Source organism: Cherax quadricarinatus, chromosome 13 (genome assembly GCF_038502225.1).
Source record: "Cherax quadricarinatus isolate ZL_2023a chromosome 13, ASM3850222v1, whole genome shotgun sequence".
Taxonomy (NCBI): domain Eukaryota; kingdom Metazoa; phylum Arthropoda; class Malacostraca; order Decapoda; family Parastacidae; genus Cherax; species Cherax quadricarinatus.
Window position 1 is genome coordinate 29,782 of NC_091304.1, and position 7,719 is coordinate 37,500.

A 7,719-nucleotide genomic window follows, 5' to 3' on the forward strand; every position below is an offset into this window, starting at 1 on the left:
TTGTTGTTGTTGTTAGGGTGTTTGTTGTTGTTGTTAGGTGTTGTTGTTGTTGTTGTTGTTAGGGTGTTTGTTGTTGTTAGGTGTTGTTGTTGTTGTTGTTGTTAGGGTGTTTGTTGTTGTTGTTGTTGTTAGGGTGTTTGTTGTTGTTGTTAGGTGTTGTTGTTGTTGTTGTTGTTAGGGTGTTTGTTGTTGTTGTTGTTGTTAGGGTGTTTGTTGTTGTTGTTAGGTGTTGTTGTTGTTGTTGTTGTTAGGGTGTTTGTTGTTGTTGTTAGGTGTTGTTGTTGTTGTTGTTGTTAGAGTGTTTGTTGTTGTTGTTGTTGTTGTTGTTGTTAGGGTGTTTGTTGTTGTTGTTGTTAGAGTGTTTGTTGTTGTTGTTGTTGTTGTTGTTGTTGTTGTTAGGGTGTTTGTTGTTGTTGTTAGGTGTTGTTGTTGTTGTTGTTAGGGTGTTTGTTGTTGTTGTTAGGTGTTGTTGTTGTTGTTGTTGTTAGGGTGTTTGTTGTTGTTGTTGTTAGGTGTTGTTGTTGTTGTTAGGGTGTTGTTGTTGTTGTTGTTGTTAGGTGTTGTTGTTGTTGTTGTTGTTAGGGTGTTGTTGTTGTTGTTGTTAGGTGTTGTTGTTGTTGTTGTTGTTGTTGTTAGGGCGTTGGTTGTTATTAGGGTGTTGGTTGTTGTTAGGGTGTTGGTTGTTGTTAGGGTGTTGGTTGTTGTTGTTAGGGTGTTGGTTGTTGTTGTTAGGGTGTTGGTTGTTATTAGGGTGTTGGTTGTTGTTGTTAGGGTGTTGGTTGTTGTTGTTAGGGTGTTGGTTGTTGTTGTTAGGGTGTTGGTTGTTATTAGGGTGTTGGTTGTTGTTGTTAGGGTGTTGGTTGTTGTTGTTAGGGTGTTGGTTGTTGTTGTTAGGGTGTTGGTTGTTATTAGGGTGTTGGTTGTTGTTGTTAGGGTGTTGGTTGTTGTTGTTAGGGTGTTGGTTGTTGTTGTTAGGGTGTTGATTGTTATTAGGGTGTTGGTTGTTGTTGTTAGGGTGTTGGTTGTTATTAGGGTGTTGGTTGTTGTTGTTAACGTGCTAGTTGTTGTTGTTAGGGTGTTGGTTGTTGTTGTTGTTTGGGTGTTATCGTTGCTGTTATTGTTTTGTTATTATTGTTCTGGGTATTTGTTGACGTTGTTATTGTTATTGGCGACGTTGCTTGTTATTGCTTAGCTGTTATTGATGTTGTCAGAATGTTATTGTTAAGTGTTATTAGGATAATATTATTGTTAGGATTTTTTTGTCTTAGTTGAAGTGTTGATGGTACTAGTTTCTTATATATATATATATATATATATATATATATATATATATATATATATATATATATATATATATATATATATATATATATATATATATATATATATATATAATTGATAGTTCTACCTACAATGTGAATACATATGCTTAATGGAATATAAATATTATTTATATAATCAGAATGTTCTCCTTGATTGAGACTGGGCGCTGTAGTTAACATTTGTCAAAAGCAAATCAATAAATAATCCCGAGACACAAAGTAACACAACAATAACAGTGCATTAACTAACAACTGTGGGAATTGCTGAAAGAGCGTGTATAGGTACGACCACAGTAGTTGAGTGTGATGTATGGTGACACGGGTGTCATGTCTCCTGGTCTGGGATAAATACTGGTGTTAGCAGCCAAACTGAGCAAGGCGATAGTTAAGGGATTTGTGGGAGAGATGAAGAGCTTTGGGCAGGTGTTAGACGCGTGTTGAATTTCACTAACAGCGGTGACACGAAGTCTTCCTTGGAGACATTATACAGACGAGAAATGAAAAGTGGGAAATGGACGGAGGTACAAAGCACAGAGTGAAAACTTAAGAAATACGTATGTGGAGGAACGTAGACGAGAGGGGAAAGAGTGATTCACTAATAAAAGTCGTAGAAGGAACAGCAGCACAAGTGTAAGAAAAGTCGTCCTAGATAGACCGGCGGGTTACAAGAGCCAGGTTACAGTAAATAAAACTGTTGATATGGAAGGTATAAAATACCGACACAATGGAGAAGTTAAACACAGATGCAGTATAATACGGTCCTTAATTGATTAAATTTCGCCCACTGTGTGGGCGAAACAGATCTACCTAGGTAAAGAGTACGTAAATATATGTGATAAATGGTTTTGAAAACCGACAGGTTGAAGATTGAAACCTTATTCAACATATGGGAGTCTTTATTAAGGAAACGTTTCGCCACACAGTGGCTTCGTCAGTCCAATACAAAGCAGAGAGGGGTAAGGAGAGGAGGAGATTGAGGTAATCAGTCCCTCAGCCTGGAGTCGATGTGTTCAGTCCATCACATGAGTATAGTGCGGAGAGTCAGGTGGAGAATGTTGGGTAGGTTGTATTATAATGTTGGGTAGGTTGTATTATAATGTTGTGTAGGTTGTATTATAATGTTGGGTAGGTTGTATTATAATGTTGGGTAGGTTGTATTATAATGTTGGGTAGGTTGTATTATAATGTTGGGTAGGTTGTATTATAATGTTGGGTAGGTTGTATTATAATGTTGGGTAGGTTGTATTATAATGTTGGGTAGGTTGTATTATAATGTTGGGTAGGTTGTATTATAATGTTGGGTAGGTTGTATTATAATGTTGGGTAGGTTGTATTATAATGTTGGGTAGGTTGTATTATAATGTTGGGTAGGTTGTATTATAATGTTGGGTAGGTTGTATTATAATGTTGGGTAGGTTGTATTATAATGTTGGGTAGGTTCATCATCCCAGGTGTACAACACCTGGGATGATGAACAAGTCAGATGTACAACACCTGGGATGATGAACAAGGCAGATGTACAACACCTGGGATGATGAACAAGTCAGATGTACAACACCTGGGATGATGAACAAGTCAGATGTACAACACCTGGGATGATGAACAAGGCAGATGTACAACACCTGGGATGATGAACAAGGCAGATGTACAACACCTGGGATGATGAACAACACCTGGGTATTATTACTGATGAGACATAACGTCAACCAGTAGTTTCTTCAACATAACAGAGAATATAGAGTGGTAATGATAGAGGTGGTGAGTCCTTAACCTTGGTTATACACAGATTTCCACACTCACATGTGCACAATAGTAACTGTTAATGATCTAGTTTGCACCAAAAAAAATTTAGAGGAAAAAAATGTGGCTGTCTTCTTATGTGTTCCGTGAATTCCTTTGCCGAAATAATGTCAATCGTGACACTGTTCAAATTTCTCCCCGGCTTGGATTTAGGGTATATAATAAATCAGCCGCTTCCATGTTAATATATAAAGAAATGTAATCAAATCACTTGTGTTCTCTCTCTCTCTCTCTCTCTCTCTCTCTCTCTCTCTCTCTCTCTCTCTCTCTCTCTCTCTCTCTCTCTCTCTCTCTCTCTCTCTCGTTCAGAATATTGTTTAGTTTTGACGGATCTGTTCAAGTCAGGAGAGATGTCATAGCTGGGAAAGATACAGAGATGATTTACTACCCTCAGAGTACCAATAAAAAGCATTGGAACTCTTGAGAAGTCTTCAAAGTACTTGGAATATACTCTCTGGAGCGACGAAGAGAGACAGAGATACCTGATAATCTATACATGGAAGATACTGGATGGCCAGGTCCCAAAATTATGCATACTACCATAACAACATGCCGGAGTAAAAAGCAGGGGCACCATGGGCACAATAAGAGAACATTAGTAACTTTACCCAGCTACAGGTACCCATAAGTACAATTCTCATACCTATGTAGAAGTACTTGTGTAAATTACTTGGAATAACCCACAAAAGTCAGATATAGTGACTTATTTCCATTGGGGTAAACACAAAAGACTGAAGGAACACTGCAGCAGGCTTATTGGCCCATATTAGGCAAGGCCTTCTCAAAGCCTAATTGTCCATCCTTTTTCCAAAACGACCCAAGAACTTGCTTCAGTACCCAACCCTTCCCAACATCCATGGTCCAAGACCATCCAACCTGCTATCAGCAGATATCAGAATTACTGCTGGAACAGGTGTAGAAGTTTTCAAGAGGAACCTGGATCACTACCTCCGCCAAATACCAGATCAGCCAGTCTGTGATGGCTTTGGCGGTGGGAGGGAGGTACAGCTGGCCGCAGATAACAACAGCCTGATTGGAAAGGCAACCAGCAGGAAAGTCTGACCTCAGGACGGGCTGTTAAGGATAGAACAACTCTGGAAATTGGTTACAGGTAGAGTGCTCTTGTCGTGGATGTTGGCGTGCTTTGTTAGTTCTGGCTCCTAGCGTGTGTGTGTGAGAGAGAGAGAGAGAGAGAGAGAGAGAGAGAGAGAGAGAGAGAGAGAGAGAGAGAGAGAGAGAGAGAGAGAGCAAGGAAACAAACACAGGCTGCAGCAGGTCCTGGAGATGACAACAAACAAGGTCCTCCCGTGGAAATTGGCTGGCTGCCTATTTGTCTCTGGAGGCAATGGGTGAGTATTACTCCCTATTACACTTGTACTCACCTAGTTGTGGTTGCAGGGTTCGATTCACAGCTCCTGGCCCTGCCTCTTCACTGGCCACTACTAGGTCACTTCCTGCTCTATAAGCGTTATCATACCTCTTCTTAAAGCTATGTATGGATCCTGCCTCCACTACATCACTTTCCAGATTATTCCGCTTCCTGACAACTCTGTGACTGAAGAAATACTTCCTAACATCCCTGTGATTCATCTGAGTCTTCAACTTCCAACTGTGACCCCTTGTTGCTGTGTCCTTTCTCTGGAACATCCTGTCTCTGTCCATCTTGTCGATTCTTCTCAGTATTTAAGATGTCATTATCATATCCCCCCAATCTTTCCTGTCCTCCGGTGTCACCAGGTCGATTTCCCTTAACGTCTCCTCGTAGGACATGCCCCTTAGCTCTGGGACTAGTCTTGTTGCAAACCTTTGCACTTTCTCTAGCTTCCTTACGTGCTTGGCTAGGTGTGGATTCCAAACTAGTGCTGCATACTCCAATAACGTACACAGTGTACAGGGTCCTGAACGATTCCTTATTGAAATGTCGGAATGCTGTTCTGAGGTTTGCCAGGCGCCCGTATACTGCAGCAGTTATTTGGCTGATGTGTGCCTCAGGAGATGTGCCCGGTGTTATACTCACCTCAAGATCCTTTTCCTTGAGTGAGGTTTGTAGTCTTTGACCCCCCTAGACTGTACGCCGTCTGCGGTCTTCTTTGCCCTTCCCCAATCTTCATGGCTTTGCACTTAGTGGGGTTAAACTCCAGGAGCCAGTTGCTGGACCAGGTCTGCAGCCTGTCCAGATCCCTTTGTAGTTCTGTCTGGTCCTCATCCGACTGAATTCTTTTCATCAACTTCACATCATCTGCAAACAGGGACACTTCTGAGTCTATTCCTTCCATTATGTCGTTCACAAATACCAGAAGCAGCACTAGTCCTAGGAGTGACCCCTGTGGAACCCCGCTCATTACAGGCACCCACTTTGACACCTTGCCACGTACCATGACTCTCTGTTGTCTTCCTGACAAGTATTCCTTGATCCATTGCAGTGCCTTCCCTGTTATCCCTGTCTGGTCCTCCAGCTTTTTCACTAATCTCTTGTGTGGAACTGTGTCAAAAGCCTTCTTACAGCCAAGAAAATGCAATCTACCCACCCCTCTGTCTCTTGTCTTACTGCTGTCACCCTGTCATAGAACTCCAGTAGGTTTGTGACACAGGATTACCAATCCCTGAAACCATGCTGGTTGTCACTGATAAGCTCATTCCTTTCTAGGTGCTCCATCACTCTTCTGATAATCTTCTCCATGACTTTGCATGTTATACATGTCAGTGATAGGGCCTTAGCGTAAGTCATGTCTCCTTCCTTTCTGTTGGGCTACTCGTTCAGTAGGGAAATACCTGCTTCAGATGCTATGTCTCCTCTGGGTAATAGCCTTGTGACTCGCTTCAGCCAATTTACCTCATATTCTAGGGCCCGTATCCTGGCTTCTGCAGCTTCAGCTTGTGACTTCCATTTCTTCTTCTCCACCTCCATCCTTTTACATTGCTCTTCCATCCATTCTTCCTTACCAGAACCATCTTCTTCTAATTCCCTGAGCCTTCGACTTCCCCTCTGAGCCACCATTTTTTTTTTTTTTTTGGTGTGTGTGTATGGGGAGAGGGGAAGCCTGCCACTTGGTTTGTGGCATGGGGGGGGTGATCAGTCTCCTTCCCCTCCTAGCACCTTCTCCATCCTTCCAGCCCCTTCTCTGCCTCAGCTGCGTTCCCCACCCCCACCCATGTCCTCTTTGCACCCTCGTTTCCATCCCTCCCCTCTCTCCCCTCCCCCAGCTTCACAGTAGACCGCTTCCTCCACAACTTCTTTAATATAGAGTCACAACGCGTCTAGGACAGGTATGGCGACCCTCCCCTCCCCTCCCCCCAGTGGCATCTCTTCCTCTCCCTGACACCACCCCCCTTTCCCTCCTCTCACCCCCTAAGCTCCCCTTGAATTCTTTAACCCCCCTCCTCCCCCTCTTTGAAAGTAAACACGTGACAATACTTGTGTATGTATGTACGCTGGGGGTGGGGGGAAGAGGGCGAGGTAGAGCACTTATGCGCTCCTTAAAAGTACCACTTAACCAAGTGCAAGTGCTTAAGTAGCGAAGTTTACGTAGTTTAAAGTTGTGTAGGTGTTTGATAGAAGTAAAGAAATATTTTATGTGCAAGTAGCACTTAACGAAGATATTAAATAGCACTTGAGGAAGGCTAAGTGTGTGTTTAAGTAGCACTTTGTGAGGTACAAGTGTTTACGTAGCACTGAAGGAAATTAAATTATTATTATTATTATTATTATTATTATTATTATTATTGTTATTTTGTTATTGTTGCTTTGTTGCTATTGTTTTGTCTTGTTATTTTTGTTATTATTCTTGTTATTTCTGTTCTTATTGTTGTTTTGTTGTTGTTTTCTGTCAAATGAGAGGAAGGAGCATAGTTCCTTTTCCTCGGATCATGAACTCTTCCTTCAGCATCAACCTGGCCTGGTTGAGAGACCTGGACTCGGGGGCGCTGACCCCAGAAACTAGTGGATCATTCATGGGACATGGCCAAGGCAGGGCCATTCCCGGTCCTTAACGTAGGCAAGAAAAGGGTCACTCCCAAATGACCATTTCTTAGCTGAGAATGGCCCTATATTGGCCACTTTAAATACTAGGAATGGCCCTTTCTTGGACACTTCTTTAAAGGCTAGGCCACACCCAGCAGGTGGTGTGGCCCAGACGTCACAGTTGTGGCCAGCAAACTTCTCCATGTCACTCAGCAAGAAATGATCTCTCTCTTTCGTGACTTGCGAAGTGCGGGCTTGTGTGTCGTGCGTACGTGCGTGTCTGTCTGTCTGTCTGCGAAGTCGGTGCGTAGATCCGCTGAGCAGGCTTACGTGGATCGGCAGTGCGTTCATGCGCATCTGAATGCGTTAGTTGTGCAACTGTGGCGTCTCCGTGTGCTGGTGTGTTGAAGTGTGTGTACTCATCTGTATGTATTTGCAGGGGTCGAGTCACAGCTCCTCTGTGTGTGAAGTCAGTGTTGATCGGCAACATTGACTACTGGCCTCCTGGGCCTTATCATATCTACTCTTGAAGCTGTGTATTGAGTTTCTCTCACCAGTTGTCTTCAACCAGCCAGAGACTAAAGAAATACTTCCTTACGTCTCTATGGCTGATCTGAGTCTCCACCTTCCGCCTGT